This window comes from Phocoena sinus, chromosome 1, assembly GCF_008692025.1.
Source record: "Phocoena sinus isolate mPhoSin1 chromosome 1, mPhoSin1.pri, whole genome shotgun sequence".
Taxonomy (NCBI): domain Eukaryota; kingdom Metazoa; phylum Chordata; class Mammalia; order Artiodactyla; family Phocoenidae; genus Phocoena; species Phocoena sinus.
The window spans coordinates 185,758,993-185,779,013 of record NC_045763.1 but is presented as its reverse complement, the minus strand read 5'-3'; the positions used below and the strand labels follow the sequence as shown (position 1 = coordinate 185,779,013).

Sequence of the window (20,021 nt, the reverse complement as noted above, 5' to 3'; positions counted from 1 at the left end):
CTCGGCCCTCGCGCGATGCTGTCCCTGCCATGTGGTTCCATCTGGATTTGGAGACGGATTCAGCTCTGGACATTGTATGACTCCCCTGAGGCTGCCATAACAGAGTCCCACAGGCTGGGAGCCTTCAACCACAGAAGTTAATTTTCACACGGTTCTGGGGGCTGGACGTCCACCATCAAGGTGTCAGCAGGGTTGGATTCTTCTGAGGCCTTTCTTCTCGCTTCACAGACAGCCGTCTTCCTCCTGCGTCTTCCCTCTGTGCCTACGTCCTAATTCTCTCTTCTGTAAGGACACCAGTCATACAGGGCTCACCCGATGACCTCACTTTGTCCTCGTCACCTCTTTAAAGGTCCTGTCTCCAAACGGTCACATTCTGAGGTGCTGGGGCCAGGACTTCAGGAGCGCGGTCCAGCCCCTAGTAGCTCGTTCAGCTCGAGGTGCCCAGGGGCTGCTCTGGAGCCTGAGGTCAGGGCGAGGTCAGCTGTGGGGAGTGTGGAAGGACAGAGGGGACGGTCGGGGTGCGGCTGTCCACAGCGGGAGAGACGCCCAGCCACAAGAGGAGAGCCACGGACGGCTAGAGCACAGGATGTGTTCTGGTGCGGAGTACGAGGCTCAAAGACGTGGTGACAGCTGGGTGCCTGGACAGGTGCATCTGAAGGTGGGAAGTTGGACTTCCTGGGAGAAGAATTCATTCTCTTTATTCACATGAACGCAAGACACAAGTCAGACAGTCTTCAAGACTTTCGATCTTCTGGGGGGAGGGAAAGAAACACCTGCAGCGAGACGACACCCCCCCCCCCCCGGCATCCTCAGGACCCATGACGTCAGCTCCTCAAGCAGTCCACGTGGCCCCACCCCCCGAACCCTGGGGCCTCAACACAGCCACTACCAAGGGGTCCCTGGCACAGGGGCTGTGACACATGCTGTGGAGTCTAAGCTTAGGAGGGAAGAAACAAAGGGGAGGAAACTCTGTGAACAGGCCACAGTACAATGTGACTGTGAACCTGGGCAGACAGTCCCTGTGGGGTTGACTGAATGGGTTTTCAAGGCTGCATAGGAGTTGACCAGGCCGATTGGAAGGAATGAGGCAGAGGGCACAGCCTAACATCTTAGAACTACACCCAGCTGTCCCTGGAGGAGCAGGGCAGAGTGGTGAAAAAAGGTGAAACTACGGATCAGGCGGTTCACGGGAGAGGGACCCCTGCCCAGACAGGAGCCCCCCTGGTCAGGAATGAGGGCCCTGGAGGTGGGGCCTAGTTGCGGCGAGCGGGGGCTACTCTTCTTTGCGGCGCGCGGGCTTCTCATTGCGGTGGCTTCTCTTGTCGCGGAGCACGGGCTTCAGTAGTTGTGGCACGCGGGCTCAGTAGTTGTGGCTCGTGGGCTCAGTAGCTGTGGCTCGCGGGCTTAGTTGCTCCACGGCATGTGGGAATCTTCCCGGACCAGGGCTCAAACCCGTGTCCCCTGCATTGGCAGGTGGATTCTTAACCACTGCGCCACCAGGGTCCCTGTGTGGGTGCATCCCACGAGGCACGTGGCCAGCTCGGAGCCAGGTGAAAGGTCTCGGGGCGAGGTGAGGGGGAGCTGTGGTGCTCGGCTATAGGCAGAGAAGGGCAGTGACCCCACCTGAGACCTCAGGAGTGCAGGGGTTAAGGTTCAAGGGGCGGTCATAAAAGTTGGTCCTCCCTGTGTCCCTGACACCTCAGCCCCACCTCACCGTGAGGCCAGCTCATCGCCCAGGGAGATGCAGCTGGTGGCCTAAAACCTGGCCAGAAGGACCCGGCAGGACCCAGCGGAGGGGCGTTGTGGGCCCCCCTGGGGTTTCCTCCTCTCTGCACCCCAGTCCTCGGGAAGAAAGCCCGGTGAGTGTGCCGCTGGGAGGAGGAATTCTTTCCTCGGGTCTCTCCTTCTCTGTAAACTGAGGGGTGTGGACTAGATCTCCAGCTGAGGACACCCCTGTGTCTCTCTGGACGAGGATGCAGAACCCAGGCAATGGGGGAGAAGTTGAAGGAGGGCTCGTCTGCGGTTCTTCCCAGCAAGTCCAGGCCACTGCTGGCCTCTCCCGGGAAGGGCGGCTTTCCTGCCATCAGAAGGGCAGCAGGCGAGTCCCACGCAGGATTTCATGCAGCAGCAACTAGCGGGGAGGCGGCAGACCCTGGCCCATTTGGCCATCTTCTTCTAGAGAGCAGCTCGGGGGCAAGAGGCCCCACCCCTGGTGGCCGGGCCCCTCGGTGTGGATTTTATTAGCCCTGAGCACAAGTCACATCTACTTGCGTTTAAGGCTCTGCAGAGGTGTGAGGGGCCACGTGGGAACCCAGCAGTGTTACTCGTGCTTGAGAGCACAGACTCTGAAGCCGGACTGGCCAGATGTGAGTCCCAGCTTTGCTGTTCAAGAACCGTGTGTGGCCCCTGTCCAGTCGCTGGGCCTCAGTTTCCCATCTATAAACTGAGACCGAAACAGTAGGACCCGCGGCCGAGGGCCGGGAGGAGGATTAAATGCCTAGAACAGCACCTGGGGCACCTCGAGTGTCCCCGGTGTTAGCTGTTGTCAGCGTGTCCGTCAGCAGAAGCCCGCCCCCAACCCCCGGGACTGATCTGAGTGGTCACCTTCCATCGGTGAGCCTCTGTTCTGATTTGAAGGACTCCCTTCTTCGTGCGTCCCTGTAGCTCTTCCTTTCCCCCAAATTAAGCGCTTTTGAAGACACTTGCTGTCTGGTTAATTATCCCGATTTGTGCAGCCAAGGCCTCTCACCAGCCGTGCTCAGTGTCCGGAGCGGCGCGACTGGCCCCGAGCGTCCGGGCTCATGGCACGAAGTGGCTCCCGGCCCCTCCCGCTCGCGCTCTCACTACCAGACACGCCGCCCGCCCCCGAGCTCCCAGCAGCTTGGACGTAGGTCAGAGGGGCCATTCATTAGGTACAGGCAGAGCTCTGTCCTCATTCCCAGCCACTCCGCCAGCAGTGAGACCCGAGTGCTTCATCGGAGTGATGGGCCGGCGCTGGTTCCTGGCAGAAGGGCCTCCGACAGAAGGAATGCGCGTTAGCGACCAGGCTCCGGGCCTGAGGCTTGTGGCACTCGTCTCACGCTTTGTGACGAGCCACCCCAAATCTGGTGCCGGGCAACCACCACCGCGTATTCGCTCAGGACTGTGTGAGCGGGCAGGGCTTGTGGAGGTGGCCCGCCGCCCCCCTGCTCCCCAGGTAGGGTGGGCGGGGCCACCTCCACTAAGGTGGCTGGACCGTGGCGTGGCCTGGGCCTCCCTCCCTCTGCCAAGCCTCTGGGTCCAGGGCCCCCCCCCCCCCAGCAGGGGGACACTTTGTTCACGGACGGCCGCTTCCAGGGGGTGCACGGAAACCAGGGGGACTCGAAGGACCCAGGCCCAAGGCCCAGGTTCAGCGGGACGTGTTACACGCCGAACACCATCCCCCCTCCCCGCGGCCAAACCGCATGCTGAGGTCCTAACCCTCAGTTCCTCAGGACCTGAACGTCACTGGAAGTAGGGTCTCTGCGGATGTAACTGGAGGAGGGTGGACCCCGAATCCGACCTGACTGGTGTCCATATGTAAGGGGGAGTTTGGACACAGACACGTACAAAGGAGAAGGTCCGTGAAGATTGGAGTTATGCGCGCCCCCTCACCAGATCCTAGGAAAGAGGCCTGACAACCCCTCGACCTTGGAATTCCGGCCCCCAGAACTGTCAGACAATGAGTTTCTGTTGTGTAAGCCACCCGGTTTGTGGCGCTTCGTGACCACAGCCCAGCAAGCTAATACCGAAGGGGAATGACGGCCACGCTTGATGGGAGGGGTGCCCTCCGCGTCCAGGCTGGGGCACTGCGGTGGCTGTGTTTGCAGACCCCCTGCTGCCCGCCGAGGGCTTGCCGGCGGCTGTGGGGAAGCCGTCCCTCCTTCTCATCCTAGAGAAGACGTGCTTCTTCATTATCCAGCTTTAAAACTTTGTGCCTCCCTGAGGGTTCTTTCGCCTGGATCAGAATCTCCTGGAGGGCTTGTCCATACAGACTGCTGGTCCCACCGCCCAACAACTGTCCGACCCAGCAGGTGGGGGCCTGACGCTCTGCCCTTCTGCCAGGTTCTCTCAGGAGCACACGGGGAGCGGCCTGGAGGGCCTGGCGTCAGGGTCACTGGGGCTCACCTGGCGTGGCGTCCAGGCTCTGGTGTTGAGAGAGCTGAGCTGGGGGACAAGCGCTGCTCCCGGGGCCCCAGACCACGAGGGGCCTGCGCGACGGGACCAGGTCAGGGCACACCTTTTTAGAAAAACTTTCCTCAGTGACACACACAGCCCAAGCAAGATAGAGCTTTAATAAAACAAAGAGAAAAGTGTTCCCGGGAGTTCCCTGACAGAGTCCGGTGGTTAGGACGCAGTCAGTGCTCTCACTGCCGAGGGCCCAGGTTTGATCCCTGGTCGGGGAACTAAGATCCTGCAAGCCGCGTGGCAAGTGTTCCTGACTCCCCGAGGTTACAGACCTGACTGCCCTGCAAGTCCCTGTGTCCTCCTCCCAACACTCTGGACCTGCCTCCGGTCCCAGCGTCCCTATGGCCACCAACAGTTACAGGCCAAGAAAGGGCGGGGCTCACTCCTTGAAGCCAAGAAGAGGGTCCCTGCCTCGGACGCGGCCTCGCAGGGGCCCCACGTGGGCGCCGGGCCGCGCCCTTCCCACTGCGTCAGTGCCTTGTGGGCCAGGATCAGAGTCACCTGAACCGACCCTGGCCTGACAGGGCCAGCGTGCGGGTGGGAAGGAGCCCAGAGGACACCGACGGACTCTAAGGGAAACGGATCCATCACTGCCTGCGTGTCAGGCCGTCCAGCACCTCGGCAGGCAGTGATTGCGTCCCTCGAGGTTTCAGCTCCTCGGGGAAGTGGCATTCCTGTCTCTCAGGTGCGGAAACTGACTTCCAGCCAGGACAGGCCCTGCTCCTAGGTTGGCAGGGAGGGGAGGGAAAGCCTGGAGGTTGGCTGACGGGGCTAACGGTAGTGTGACCTGACGCGGTGTGTCTCTTGAGACTGACCCCTCACACGTGCCGCCTTCACTTTCTCCCTCAGCAGCCCTGAATGTCTTCGTCCTACAGATGAGACCATTTGGGATCACAGAGGTCCAGACCCCGCCCCGTGCTCCTGCCCTGCAAGGGAGCTGCCCCAGTGCCCCAGGAGCAGGGAGCCCTGGCTGCCCTGTCTGTCAGCCCTCTGGGTGACGGTACTGCTTCCAGGGATCCAACCAGATCCTAAAGCAGCCCAACCAGAAAGAGGAGGTGCGCGCCCTGAGGCCTTCTGGTGGGAAGTCTGCCCCTCCCCGCCCACCTGGGGTCAGGCAGGCAACGCAGTGGAAACCCCTACCTGCCCGGGCCTGCGGGGGCTCCCAGGAGGGAGGGAAGGAGCTCAGACCTGTAGTAGGAGCCCCCCAGACACTGCCTGGGAGTGAGTGGAGGCCTGGGGTCCTCCTCCGTGGGGGTGGGGGGAGGGCTGGGGGCTCTACATGCTGAGCCTCGGCACCCAGAGTGAACGGGCAGACAAGCTGATGCACCTGGGGGTCTGGCACCTGCCTCTCATGTTTGATTCCCTTTAACCCTCGTGCCAACGCTGTGCGGCGGGTGGAATCCTCGGTTAGAGTGGGGAGACGGCTCCGAGGGGTTAACAACGTTTTAAGATCTCTCAGCTCGGAAGTGGAGCTGGGACCAAAACCCAGGTTTGGTGACAACAAAGCCTCCGTCCGGGTTTTCCATTGAGGCTGGTTAACCCGTGGATAGAGCCCAAGGCTTCAGGAGAGGGGAAAGTTTGCACAGGTGCCTGGCACCCCTTGGGTACTCAGTGAAGGTTTGGATGAATGAAAAGCTGGAAGCAAAGGGTTGCCGCTGGGTCCTGGACTGGGGCCGGCGTGGGGGAATGGAGGCAGTGGGCTCTCCCCAGCTCCCTGGTGATGGGTGTCCAGGCCTCCCCAGTCTCACCAGGAAGCCAGGTCCTGTCCTGCCGGGCCAGCACTTGGGAGCAGGAGCCCAGCTCCCAAGACACGGAGGCAATCCATGAGGACGCAAAGCAGAGGATGTGGCAGGCGTGGAGGGAGGGAAAAGGTCAGCAAGGACTGACCTGAGGGGAGCCCGACGGGCTGCTGAGGGACCACTCGGAGGGCGTGGGGGCCTGGTGGGAACTTTCATTCCTCCCCACCCGCACCGGAGCCCCACCTAACGACCAAGATCCCCAAGAAGCGGGGAGCTTGCGGTGAAAATTAACAGAAGCCTCAATGAAAAGAGAGTCAGGAGGCCATCAGGGGATTGCAAAGCCCAGGAGAAGAAAAGAGCCTGAGTGGAGCACGGGCTCTAGGCATGTGGGCTTCAGTAGTTGCAGCACGCGGGCTCAGTAGTTGCAGCACACGGGCTTCAGTAGTTGCAGCACGCGGGCTTCAGTAGTTGCAGCACGCGGGCTCAGTAGTTGTGGCTCGTGGGCTCTAGAGCGCAGGCTCACTAGTTGTGGCGCACGGGCTTAGTTGCTCTGCGGCATGTGGGATCTTCCCGGACCAGGGCTCCAACCTGTGTTCCCTCATTGGCAGGCGGATTCTTAACCACTGTGCCACCAGGGAAGTCTCTTCTCTGCCCCTTTAATAAAGTATTTCACTTGTCTCTCTCTCTGGACTAGAAGCTCTTCAAGGCCAGAGTCCACAGGCTTTTACTCTGTCCCTGTGCCCGGGGCCTGACATGTAGTGGTCAGTCAGGAAAAGTCTGGACATGAGCCTAAGCGGCAGGCCTAGACTGGGGTGGATGGGAAAGTAGGAGCTTACGGCAGTTGAAGCACTTTGATGGGAGAACGAGCGAGGTTGGGTAAAAGCATTTTAAATAAGCAATTCCAGGGGATTCTGATGCAAGTCGTTCATAGACCATTTTTTCAAAGCACTGTTTTAGGATTTTGAGTTTATGTATGTAAGGTAACCATTGCCAGAAACACATACAAGTTAAAGAATTTGGTGTCAGACGTGCTGGGCTGAGGTGACAGTTAAACCCAAGTGGAGAGTGTCGTCATCAGCTGGATACGGGACTCAGAGGCTCAGATTGGACACCCCAGAGGGTGATGTCAACGTGGGTGGTGCCTCAAAGTTCATTCAGATAAGGCTCTGACCGTGATTGAAAGTCATCAAAGAAAGAAGATACAGACAGAGTGAAAGCCCTCGGAATTTTCCCACATTTAGGGATGGTGGAGATGGAGACCACGACTAGTCAGAGAGGTAGGTGGAAAAACAGGTTAGTTTATGATTGATTGGTGAGAAGAAAGCTGAGGGCTGGAAGGAGGAAGGGGAGGGAGTGCCTGTCCCGAGCCAAGTTCTCATCGGCTGCCTATCCTGACCCCCTGGCTGCCCCACCGGGATGCCTGGGGTGACCCCCCAAAGCACGAACAGTCACTCCGCTCTCCTGCTCAGAACTGCTCCGTGATTCTTTGTTGCCACCAGGGTATTCTAAACCCTTTCATTTGCTTCTACGGCTTTTAAACAACTAGCTGCCTTATTGAGATATAATTCACATACCCTAAAATTCACTCTTCTTGAAGTATACAATTCAATAGTTTGTAGTATATTCACAGAGTGCAACCATTACCACAATCAATTTTAGAGCATTTTCATCACCCCCGTACGAGTCCCTTTGGACTTGCTTATTGTGAACATTTCACACAAGTGGAATCATATACTATGTGACCTTTCGTGACTGATTTCTTTCACGTAGCCCAGTGTTTTGAAGGTTTGTGCATGTTGTAGCGTGTATCAGTATTCCATTCCTTTTTGTAGCTGAGTAGTATTCCATTTTCATCATCTGATATACCACATTTTGTTTATGCAACCATCAGTTGCTGGACATGTGGATTGTTTCCACATGTTGGTTATTATAATGCTGCCATGACCATTCATTTGTAAGTCTTTGTGTGGATATATGTTCTCATTTTTTCATTCCTTTTCATTCCTACAGACCTAGGAGTGGAATTGCTGGATCATCTGGTAACTCTATCTAACATTTTGAGGATTGTTCAGTGGTCTTCCAAAGTGGCTGCCCCATTTTACAACCCCACCACCATGTATAAGGCTCCAACTTCTCCACACCTCACCAACACTTATTTTCTGTTATTTATTTATTTATTTATTTAATTTATTTATTTTGGCTGCATTGGGTCTTCGTTGCTGTGCGCGGGCTTTCTCTAGTTGCGGCGAGCAGTGGCTACTCTTCACTGCGGTGCACGAGTTTCTCATTGCGGTGGCTTCTCTTGTTGCAGAGCATGGGCTCTAGGTGCACGGGCTTCAATAGTTGTGGCACGTGGGCTCAGTAGTTGTGGCTCGCAGGCTCAGTAGTTGTGGCGCACGGGCTTAGTTGCTCCACAGCATGTGGGATCTTCCTGGACCAGGGCTTGAACCCGTGTTCCCTGCGTTGGCAGGTGGATTCTTAATCACTGTGCCACCCGGGAAGCCCTTATTTTCTGTTTTTTAAATAGCTGTCCTAGTGGGTGTGAAGTGGTATTTCACTGTGGTTTTGATTTGCATTTCCCTAATGACTAATGATGAGTGTCTTTTCACCTGCTTATTGGCCATTTTTGTATCTTCTTTGGAGACATGTCTATTCAGATCCTTTGCCCATTTTTAATTGGGTTATTTGTCTATTATTGTGTGTAAGCTTTCTTTATATATTCTGGATACCAGTCTCTCATCAGACATATGATTTGCAAATATTTTCTTCCATTCTGTGGGTTGTCTTTTCACTTCATTGATAGTGTGCTATGAACCACAAAATTTTTTAATTTTGATGAAGTCCAATTTATCTATTCTTTGATGACTTGTGCTTTTGGTGTCATACTTAATAATCTACTGCCTAATCCAAGGTCACAACGATTTACACCTGTGTTTTCTTCTAAGCGTTTTATAGCTTTTAGCTCTTACAACTAGGTCTGTGATCCATTCCGAGTTCACTTTGAATACAATGTGAGGTAGGAGTCACACTTCCTTCTTTTGTACATGGGTATTCAGCTGTTCCACCACCACTTGTTGAAAAGACTATTCTTTCCCCCACTGAACTGTCCATGGTCCTTTGTAAGCAGGTCTTTTCTTAGTCCTGTGGCCTCATCTTCTGTCCCACCACTACTCCAGCTTGCCCTCCATCGCCAGCCCCACTAAATGATTTTTTTTCCCCAAATGAGCCAGGTTTCTTCTCACCTCTGGCCCACTTCTCTACATGCTGTTTCTTTTACTGGAAAATTTCCCTGACCTTCTTTCCTCATCACCTGGCTATCTTCTCCAATTATCTGGCAGGTCTAGGCTTACACGTCTTCCAAAAAGCCTTTCCTAAGCTCCCAATAAAGTTTCAACACAGGTCTGTACTCCCCCAAGGACCCTGTACTTCTTAAGCCCAAGAGGAGCTTTTTTTGTCCCTGGCACACAGTGGGGATTCAGTCATTCTGATGAATGGATGAAGCCCAGAAGTCAGGGAAGAAGACTGATTTGTACTGTGTACCTGCTCCAGAGAGTGAAGGGAGTGAGATCTGAAAACAAAAATGCCACTAGGTTTTTGACTATTTTTGTCTTTACAGATAGGAGTTTCAGCAGCGCCGGGATGCAGAAGCCAGAATGCAGAATGCGGAGGAGAAAGTGAAGCTTCGGTTATAAGCTATTTGTGCCCGAGTTCGTTTGTGAGGGAAGAAGGGAACTAGATTGGCGCCACGGAACAGCTTAAAAGGACAGAGTCAGGGGCTTAGTTTTATTGGTACGCGTCCATCTGCTGCATTCCAGAGCCTCAGAGAGTTCGACTTCTGATGAGAGGCCCTTCCTTGGCTTCTTATGATGTACATTCCAGGGCCTGGCCGTGATTTCCCCTCCTGCTACCCCTCACCCCTGGCCTCTAACTATGTGCAAACACACACACCAACACCCTGTATTTGTGCTGATCTCAGCATCCCAGGGATAGATTCTGGGAATGACCAAGGCCTTGTCCCAAACCGGGCTAAGCTATATCCAGCCCAGAAAAAGACAACCTATAAGAGTCGCTTGTTTGGGTAGGAGAGGGAAGGAACAGGTCTAACATCTCGGCGGCACCAGAAGCATGACCACGTCTTCCCTCTCTGCCCCTCATTCCCTGGCATCCCCACCCCACCCCCGGGTCACTCAGATAGGCTAGAATGACAGAGCTGCAAGATTCTAAGTTTTCTTCGCCTTACTGAGTTATCTTCCTCCTGAGCTGCCCCCATGTCCCTGGCATGTTCCTCCCAGAGGTAGATGTGCCTGATGCTGAGCCCACCCACCTGGTTAGCGTTCGCCACCGGCCTCACGCAGCCCACCTCGTGCCCCACGCTCTGTGGAACTACCTCCTGATCCGGCTGCCCTTCCAGGAGGTGGCCCAGCAAGGCGAGGCTGGTGCAGCGCTGCGGTGTCCCCTCGGGCTCGTAGCCCAGCTCCACCTGCCCCTTCTCCAGGGCGTGCTTGCCATCCACGATGGTGCCCGGCAGTACCTGCACCCTCCTCAGGTCCGCTGGGTGGTTCAGGATGACAGTCAGGTGGTTCCCTGCGCTGTGGGTCCAAAAGGACTCGTCCAGACTGTAGGCCTGCCAGGGGAAATGGACCTCAAAAACCTTCATGTCTGTGAACACGGCTCCTGGTGGGTTGTCAGGGGCTTAGGGGCTCTTTTTCTGCATGCCCGAGGCCTTCTGGCTGTGTCGTTCGGCGAATGGTAGGGGACTCGGTGGTAGAACAGGAACGGTCTGCAGAGGATCGGGTCCTTCTGGGCCAGGAGGGTGCGGAAGTGAGGGAGGAGCCTGGCGAGGGGCTTCTCCCCGTAGAAGAGGAGGAGGAAGTGGGCCAGCACCGGGGGTCCCCGCTGCGGAAGAGCCTGCCCTGGAAGCCCAGGTTGGAGAACTCCAGGAGCGACCAGGGCTGGGACCCCAGGGTGTCCGCTTTCCACTGAACGTGGTGATGAAGTTGGGGGCGCACAAGGTGCCGTCCTCCAGCAGCAGGAAGTACTCCGAGAGCTTCGCTGCTCAGCTCAAGAGGAAGGCGTGGTCCGTCGTCCGCTGGGAGTAGGGCTCCCGGCGAGAGGCCCCGCCCCGACGCCGCCCTCGGGGGAATGGGCCTCCGGCGGGGCAGGAATCGGCGCCGCCCCGCCGAGACCTGTGGGCCGAAGAGGCTGGAAATGCGGAGGCCGGCCTCCCTGAGCCAGGCCAGGCCAGCGCCCGCCCGGTGGGCAGCAGCGTGTACGGGAGGCCGCTGCGGTCCGACCGGGGCCTCGAGCAGGTGCCGACCGTCAGCCACGCTGGGGCGGCCAGCAGCGCGGTCAGCGTGCAGGCAGGCCGGGTGGATGCCCTGCGGCACCAGCAGATGCTCGTCCCGCCCTCGCTGCTTGGCTATTTCCCACCCCAGGGGGCATGTTCAGATCCTCGCTCCGCAAAGCGTGGGCGGTAGTCCAGCAACATCGCCCCGTTTGGAAGCTTATTAGACGCGGAATCTCGTGAAGCAGAGTCTGCATTTTAACAAGTCACCAGGTGCCGGAGCTGGGGTGCTGCGTCCCCACGGGCCCCTGAGGCTTCTTTGAACTGGAATTGCGTGGCACGTGGTTTAAGTACTCAATAAATATTAGTTTTTTTTTTAAATTTTTGTCTGTGCCACTCCGCTTGTGGAATCTTAGTTCCCCCACCAGGGATCAAATCTGTGCCCTCGGCAGTGAACGCGCCGGGTCCTAACCACTGGACCGCCAGGGAACTGCCAATATTAGCTATTTTTATAGTCATTATCATTCCTTTTGATTTTACCCAGCTCATCTTCCCAAAGCTCTCCTTTAAAGAAGATCTACTAGAAAAAGCCCTTCTCCTGGGAGTCAGGAGTCCAAGACTATTGTCTCAGCTCTGCCACTGACTATGTGGCCTCCAGCGGGTCCCTGTACCCCTGAGCTTAACACTGGGTGAACTGGACACGTGGCCCGAAGGCCCCCTCGCCCCCCAGGGTTCTCTCACGCCGTGATCCCACCCTCCTGGAGCGGCCACGTTACCTCTTCCCTCCTTCCCCCTCCACACAAAGGCCTTGGCAGGGAGAGGACTGTCTGCCGGGCCCGATGCCCCCCGCCTTCCCCCCTTCTTCCCTCTGAGCCCCTTCTTCTCCTGATGCTTCTTCCCCCCTGGGGAGCCCATTCCCCTCCTCGGAATGCACTCTTCTTTCTCTGCTGGATTTTTTCCAAATATTTGAAGGTGAGATTCTGCCGGTCTGCTAGTGGCTCCAGATCCTTCCTTCTCCTATAACGGCCCTCCTGCGGCCTGGGCAGAGTCAACTCCTGGTCCTCCTTTCATAAAAAGAACAGGGTTTAACCTCTACTGGTTTCCCATGAGCCTTTCCAGGGAAATAGCGGGTCAGTCTCCCCAGAGCAAGCCCAGCACATTCTCAGGATGTCTGACCACTGGCCAGAGTACCCAGGGCTCAAGCAGTATTTGTTGTCTTCCTTGCCTTAACAGATATGGGGGGGAGTGCAGCTTCTCTGTGGGCCAGTGGGTCCGGCCAGCTCCGCACCCACCCCCTCGGAGTCTCCTGCTCTCCAGTGAGAGGTACAGGGCATTTCCGAGACTCTACCTGTCCACACCCACCACACACCCTTAATCCCCACAGTGAGAGCAACGTTGCTACTTGGGCTTCAATAGCCATCCTGTTCTGGTCGTCTTCAATTTCCCTGGGGACTTTCAGAGTGAATGAGAGCCACAGGAACCCACCGCCCACCAAGGTGACACAGCAGCGCCCGACGGAAGCCTGCATAGCAGCTCCTACAGCAAGAGGGCAGGAGGGCGACAGGATGGCAGGGGGTGCTCCCCGGTCCACGCCTCCACCTCCCCGTCTCCTGGGAGCCTGGCCCTCCCGACGGCCCTATTCCAGCCTTCATCTCACTACGGTTAACTCACTTCCCAGGCCCGCCTTTCTGCCTGACCTGGGAACCTAAGCCTTCTTCCCGGCCTCAAGACGGGAGGCCACCTGTCCTGGGACGTTTGCTGCCTTCTCTTTGTAGGTTTGTCTGGAGATTCCACTTCCCCAGGGCTCTCCCTGCTCAAATGATAACAGCCTGCTGGGCCTTCAGTGATGAGGGCCGTTTATCTTAGAAAGATGGTCACCACCCACCCCTACTTTTTTATTTTTATTTTTTTTGCAGTACGCGGGCCTCTCACTGTTGCGGCCTCTCCCGTTGCGGAGCACAGGCTCCGGAAGTGCAGGTTCAGCGGCCATGACTCACGGGCCCAGCCGCTCCGTGGCATGTGGGATCCTCCCGGACCGGGGCACGAACCCACGTACCCTGCATCGGCAGGCGGACTCTCAACCACTGCCCCACCAGGGAAGCCCCCCTACTTTTTTAAACAAAAGTCAAACAATTTATTAAAATAGCTGAACTTGAAGTGTTGCTAAGTAATTTGGTGCCTTTCTTACTTGTAAAGGGCATCCTTAATTTATCCCAATCCTTAATCTCATTCACAGACCTTGATTAGAACATGATTCTGGGACTTCCCTGGTGGCGCAGTGGTTAAGAATCCATCTGCCAATGAAGGGGACACAGCTTCGAGCCCTGGTCCGGGAAGATCCCACGTGCCGCGGAGCAACTAAGCCCGTGCGCCACAGCTACTGAGCCCGCGCTCCACAACAAAAAAACAACATGATTCTGTTAACTCAGAGTAAAAAAGAAAATCCTTTTGTGAGTGGTGGGCTGCTGGAATTCAGGCTGGCTCAGACTCAAAAGCACTTGTGGGCTGCTTTTTCCCTGTTAGTGTCTTTTCTCCGGAGAGAATGTGTTTTCCTGATTGTCTTTTCTCCGGAGAGAATGTGTTTTCTGTTTTGCTGATTTTCTGATTAAATGATCAGAGGAAAGGCTCTGATATACCTTGTCTCCCACTCTTGGTCATTTGTCTGCCTAGTCAGGACACAAAAGGAAAGAAATCGTAGTAATTTCTATGCCCCCAAGGCTATACTATTCTCTAATTTCCCCATTTGCATGGTTCCCTGCCAGTGTAATATTTTGGTAGAGGTTACCATGCTTCCCTCCCTTAACCATTTAGCCTTTTGATAAGAGTTACAAAAACAGTACTTATATATGATAGGAAGGCTTAAACTTTCCTTACCTGGTTTCCTTAAGTCAGATAGGTCATTCAGATACAAACCACTACATGTAACAGAAATAGGCTTCTTTTTTCTAGAACATAAATACATGGATACATATACTGACTGAATAAAAGGCTCTACAACTATAGCCGGAGGAATTCACCCTCAAGGGAACAGCCCTGTTCCCTCTGCCCCTCCTGTGCGGTTTACCTGTCACACCAGCGGGAGCGCTACCCTCGCTGAGCCCTGAGTTTGACAGGCTCCTGGGAGACCAGGAGAGAGAGAAAGAAGAGTTGGGGTGCTGAGGACCCGCACAGCGACTGGGCCCCTCCCCCCAGCTCTCCAGCCTTGAGCTGAGCTCCTCTGTGACGTTGCTCTGTGTCCTGCCACCTGTCCCATCATCAGGGCTACACCCGGCCAGGACTTAACCTGTGGGCGGTGCTTACCTGAGAAGCACGGAACTGCCCCCCAGCACGCCCTCCCTCTACCCCGTCCCTCCCGCCCTCGGTGGTTGGCTGGCTCCCGACTCTCATTCCCTCTCACCTTCTGACTTTGTCACCCTTGCAGTTACCCTTTTTCACTTCTGCGACGTTGCCACTTTTCCCGGTCTCCTGGACCATTCCCGTCACTGTAAAAAGGACGTCTGCTATCTTCCGGTGGGTAAAAAAAGCAAAAAGCAAATCCCTCCCTGAATTCATGTTCTCTCCAAATCCTGCCCCGTCCCTCTGCAGCCCTCAAGAGCAACACCCCTGGAAAGCTGTGTCGTCATCATCTGTCTCACTTCGCCGCCATTTCCTCCTGCATCTCACTCAGCCCCTTCCTCCCTGAGACACCCTTCCCGTGCAGCGCTCGCCAGCCTGGCCTTCCTTCCCTGGTTCTTTCCCTGGCTTCTCCTCTTCCCAGCCAGTGACTGTCGAGGGTCCCAGGGTTCTGACCCAGTCCCGTGGCTTTAAGCGCTGTGTACATTACAGGCGTGTGCATACACGTGTGTACATACAAACACATATAAGGTGTGTGCATATCTACATATATCCTTTCATATATACGTACGTTTCATATATACGTGCACGCGCACACACACAGACACACACACACACGCACACACTGAGAACTCCTAGGGCTGATCTTACCTCTAGCTTTGGCCTCTGTCCTGAGCTCCAAATTACCTGACTCTTCACCACCTCCTTTTGGATTACAGGTATCTCAATTTTAACAGAGCCAAATAGAATTATAGACTCTTCCTATTTCCCAAATCTTTTCCTCCCCAAGTTTTCCCCATCTCAGTAAATAGCACCACCATTTTTCCAGCTACTCATGGGAAAAATCCTCAATGCCTCTCTCTCCTTAACACTCCACGTTCAATCTACTCAGTCCTGTTACCTTTTCCTCCAAAATGCACCCGGAATACGACCCTTTCTCTCCATCTCTGCTGCTGCAACCCGAGTCCACACCATCATCACCTGATGCCTGGACCACGGCCACCACCTAACTGGTCCCTCCTCTCCACCCGTGTTCTCCTGTAACCTTCCCTCCACGCGGCAAAGAGGTCTTTTACATCGTAGACCGAGTGATATCCCTTCATGAACTCCAGACCACAGCCTCCTGGGTCCTGCCTGACTGGCCATCTGTCTCTTTGACTCCATCTCCCGTCCCCCCCACTCCCCGCCCCTCCTCCCCCTCGCGGGAGGGGGCATCCCTCGGACAAACCAAGGTGTTTCTCAACTCAGGGCTTTGCATTTGGTCTTCTTCTTAGAACTTTCCTCCGGAGACTTTCCGAGAGCCGACCCCTCCCAATACCCACATCAGAGATCAGACGTGCTGTCTCTGGCCTCCAGTCATCGTGGCTAAAGTCGCCTCTCGCCACCTCTCCCGTCCTCCCGTTGCGCTACCACGCATTCTATTTTCTTAGCATTTCTTGCTACCAGAAGCTATCCTCCTCGCATGTGTCGCTGTCTGTCTCTATCCACTAGGCTGATGGCCCGGCCTTTGTTTTATCCGATGTCACATCCACAGCACTTCGCACAGTACCTGGCCCAGAGAGCGAGCTCAACAAGTATGTATTAAGTCACTAGTTATCGGGATGATGCGATACGGTGAGTGGTCATCTACCTCTTCCACAAACATGTGCTAGGTGCCAGGGACACAGCAGTGCCAGGAGGACCGGGCAGTACAACAGAGAAGGGCAATACGTGTGCAATGGTTAAGAGCTCAGATTCTCGACTTAGACTCAGACTCGGGCCAGAATGTGCTTCTGTTAAACTTACTGGCCGTGTGACCTCGGCCAAATGACTCAGTCTCTCTGAGCCCCAGTTCCTCATCTAGAAACTAAAGATAACGATGGCTACTCTCAGGTGTTCTTATGAGGATGAGAAGAAATCATCCACAGGAAAATGCCCAGCATACAGCAAGCACTCAATAAATGTCAGCGCTTTTGTGCTAACAATGACTGTTTTTCAAACACGGAGACCAGCAATGCCTTCCTTTCTGTCATATTTGGGACGTCCATCTCCCTTTATTGCTAAATCCCCACCCAAATGTTTACTTTTAGACTCTTAAACAGACGCACAGCACTTTGAGAACACTTCTGCATCTTGGCACCTGATTCGCACTCCTCTGAGGGCCTTAGAGGGGGCAAACAGTGGAGGAAGAGGGGAAAATAGGTATTTTTTAATTGAAGCACAGGGGATGTAAAATGAAAATAAATACTAAACAAACCCTGGCAGGTCCCTCGGCAGCAGCGCAGACCGGGGTGAGCCGTCTGAGATGCTATGCCTGTTGCCATGGTGTGTCCCAGGTGTGGGCTCCAGACTTTGCTGGAAGTTAGAGCTCTCCTTCCAGCCTAGAAGCATGAACTTGAGCCCCGGCAGGGAGGTGGGGAGATGGGCAGGAGCTCACCTCTATCCCTCAGCGTCTCTCTCTGGTGCTCCCTTGGTAACCATTGTTCTCCCTGAAGATCAGCAAACTCATCACCCCACCAGCCTCTCCAGGGAGGTGGCTCCACCCAGAACACACTCGGACCACAAGCACGTCTGGTTGGGCCACACACTGTTTTTTAGAAATTTGATTGAAGATTGAACATCTAAAAATTAGGAGAGATTGTATAAATAATTAGACTTCTGGCTTCTCTTGAAAATTGCAACTTGCCGCCACCCTGGCCTGAGCAGTGATGGCCCCGGTAGCCGGATGTGCATTCTCTTCTTCAGCGTCCACCTGGCTGGTTTCTCTCATTTATTTCTGTCCCCTGAAGGCATCTGAGTCTTTGGCCTTTGCTCTAAGTCAGGTCTTGGGAGACTTGAAGACTATGCTAGGTCCTGGTCTTATACTGGGCACCTGAAAAGATAGGGCACAAAGTGACCCCTTGAGTTGAAGGACTGTGGGCAGAGGTAGGAGGGAAATGAATAGAAGATTGCAGCCAAGTGAATAATAAACAGTACAAAACAGACCGAAGAGATAAGCAATAGGGATTGATCTTGTATGTGATGTGGACAGCGTTCTGGAGGATGTAGGGAAGACATGGCAAGGAGCAATGGCCAAACCTTGAGGTGAGGTGGGTGGGAAGAAACTACTGCAGCTACATCTTCTTGAAAGCTAGCAAACAACAGGAAAAACTAACCTCCAAGCAGCATTTTTCCAACTGAGGGTCAGAATCCATAATAGGTTACAAAGCCAACCTCGTGAGTCTCAACTGGCACGTGCATCTCTGTATAAGTGCAAGTATTGTTTTGTGAAACCGTTAGAATGTAAGTGAAGGTACTATAGATGACAGTCCAGAAAGTGTGAAACCAGCGTGGCTTAGAGGGGAGAGAATGGACACATGTTGGCAGCTGCAGGGCCAGCTGGTGGTCAGATTTGGGATGGGGTTTCCATGTTCTCTTTCCTCAGCTTGGTGTTTAGGGAAGATCACAGGCTCCAGTGTTCCCATTCCAGTCCTAGCTCTGTTGTTACCTGTGTGATTTTGCCTAATAAACTCTTCTGAGTCTGTTTCTCCATTTGAAAAATGGCGGCAGTATCACCCATCTACTTCACGGGGTTGGTATGTCCCATAGACTATGAATTACTCCCAGCCACTGGTGTGGTCCTATTCCTGGTCGCACAGTATCTCTAGGTGCGCAGATAGCATCCCTTCCTGCCAGGGGAGAGAAGAAAGGGACTCAGCGTTAGGATTTTGTGTCAGACCCTGTGCCGGACATGTGACAGGATTTGGTTGAACACTGGATTTCAAACGAGCACGGTGGATTCGGGAGTGCTCTGGGAAGTTCAGATATAATTAGTGTAGAAGTCCTTTTATTCCTGTTGCAAGACTTTCATCCTGGATGCAGAGAATTTCAAACATTCCAAGCATCCAAGGCCCTAGAGCATGCTGAGAGGGGTCCTCAGTCCAGAGACCTTCCTTAGGGGTGACGGTGGCGGCTGCAGTGTGAACAGGAACTTGAGTTCTTCTCTCTGCCTCTCACCTTTTCCCAGCAGAGTCCAGAACCTCCAAAGTGGCCCAACCTGAATGGGAGGGAACACCCCGAAGGGAGTGTGGGTAACGCTGCTACCCTGCCCCAGCCCTATGGGCAGGGCTGGCGGCACCAGGACTGAGCCTCCCTGGGGAGGGACCCACACACCCAGGTAAACCAAAGTCCTGATCCTGGATCCCTTTGGGCTGAGCCAGAGAGAAGGGGGTCCCATGACTGGAGAGGAAGAGAGGATGCTCCCAGAGACAGAAGCCCAGGGGTGAGACCCTTGTCTCCGTGGGAGCTGATCTGCAAGGGCAGCCCCCATAGCTGCGGCTGGGGCAGAACCGGGAGCACAGAAGTCCCACCAAAGAGACATCCAGCAGAGCAGGAGGGGTTGCTGCTTCCAGGGAAATAAGCAGGGCAGGGGAGCTGGGGAATGTCAGGGGCGCATCCCAGTGCGTGCCCCCCCCGCCCCCCCCCACACTGATCTGTTGTGAGACCTCTTCCTGCTTACCCTGGGCAACCAGATTCTTCTCCTTGTCCGGTCCAAAACTCCATCCTCAGCCAGACAGAGCCACGGACACTAAAGGCCATTTCCCTTCCCCTTCAACAAACGTGTGGAGCTCCTACCACGTGCCTGGTCCCCGGCTGGAGACCGTGACTCCCTCCCTCCAGCGGTTTACAATCCGGTGGAAACCCTTGCCTGTGTAGGGCACGAGGGCAGGGACGGCAGTGGAAAAAGACAAATGCCTGGTTAAAGGAACAGGAATAGAGAGACGCCGTGGGAGTGCACAAAATAAAGCAAAACACGGAGGCCACCAAGGCGGCAGCTCATCCTGAGATCTCAAGGTCTGTGGGTCTGTCTCCACAGGGGACATCTGACACCAAGCATTCGGGCCCCCAAAGGGGTGGGAGAGGACGACAGTGGACTAGAGGGAGGGGCCGAGCAGGATTGTGAGGAGGCTAAGGAAAGGCCTGTGCGTCGGTGAAATTAGGCGAAAGGAGAGGAGAGAGGAGGTCCAGCAGCGTTGGGGAGGGACGAGCGCTGTGCAAGGGACGCTCGCAGAGACCGGGGGCCGCGCGGAGCGCAGACGCACGCCCACCCCGCGCGCCAGGAAAGCAGCCGGAGGCGGCGGCGGCCTCGGGGCGGGAGCTGCCCTCCACGTGCGCTACGTGCCGCGCGGGCCGCCCCCTTCGCGGCCGCCGGGGAGCCGGCCTCCCCACTCCCGGAGCCCAGTCCGGAGGTGGGCGCGGGACCAGGTCGCCCCGGAGTTTGCGAGTCTGCGGCGCCCGGAGGAACGCGGGGGCGCCCCATCACCGGGCGGCCGGCCCGGGGTGCAGGATGCAGAGCCAGGGGCGCGGGCCGGGTGGGGTCGGGCAGGCTGTTCGGGAGGCCTGGGGGCTGAGCGGACAGGAGGAGGATAGAGACCCCAGGGACGTGTGCGAGGCTCCGGGGCCGCACACAGGCGGCGGCTGGAGACGGAGCCCGGCGGGGC

At 55.6% G+C, this 20,021-nt stretch overlaps 1 long non-coding RNA gene and 1 pseudogene across 1 annotated transcript; both read right to left on the bottom strand.

The window, feature by feature from the left end:
• Positions 1 to 10,273: 10,273 nt before the first annotated feature.
• On the bottom strand, positions 10,274 to 14,703 carry LOC116744372 (annotated as a pseudogene).
• A 2,001-nt stretch (positions 14,704 to 16,704) lies between these two features.
• Positions 16,705 to 19,558, bottom strand: LOC116753779. The gene is made up of 3 exons (XR_004349871.1): positions 19,040 to 19,558; positions 18,470 to 18,577; positions 16,705 to 18,209 (listed from the first exon to the last, which is right to left on the bottom strand). It is a non-coding gene; the product is annotated as an uncharacterized LOC116753779 (long non-coding RNA).
• Positions 19,559 to 20,021: the final 463 nt, after the last annotated feature.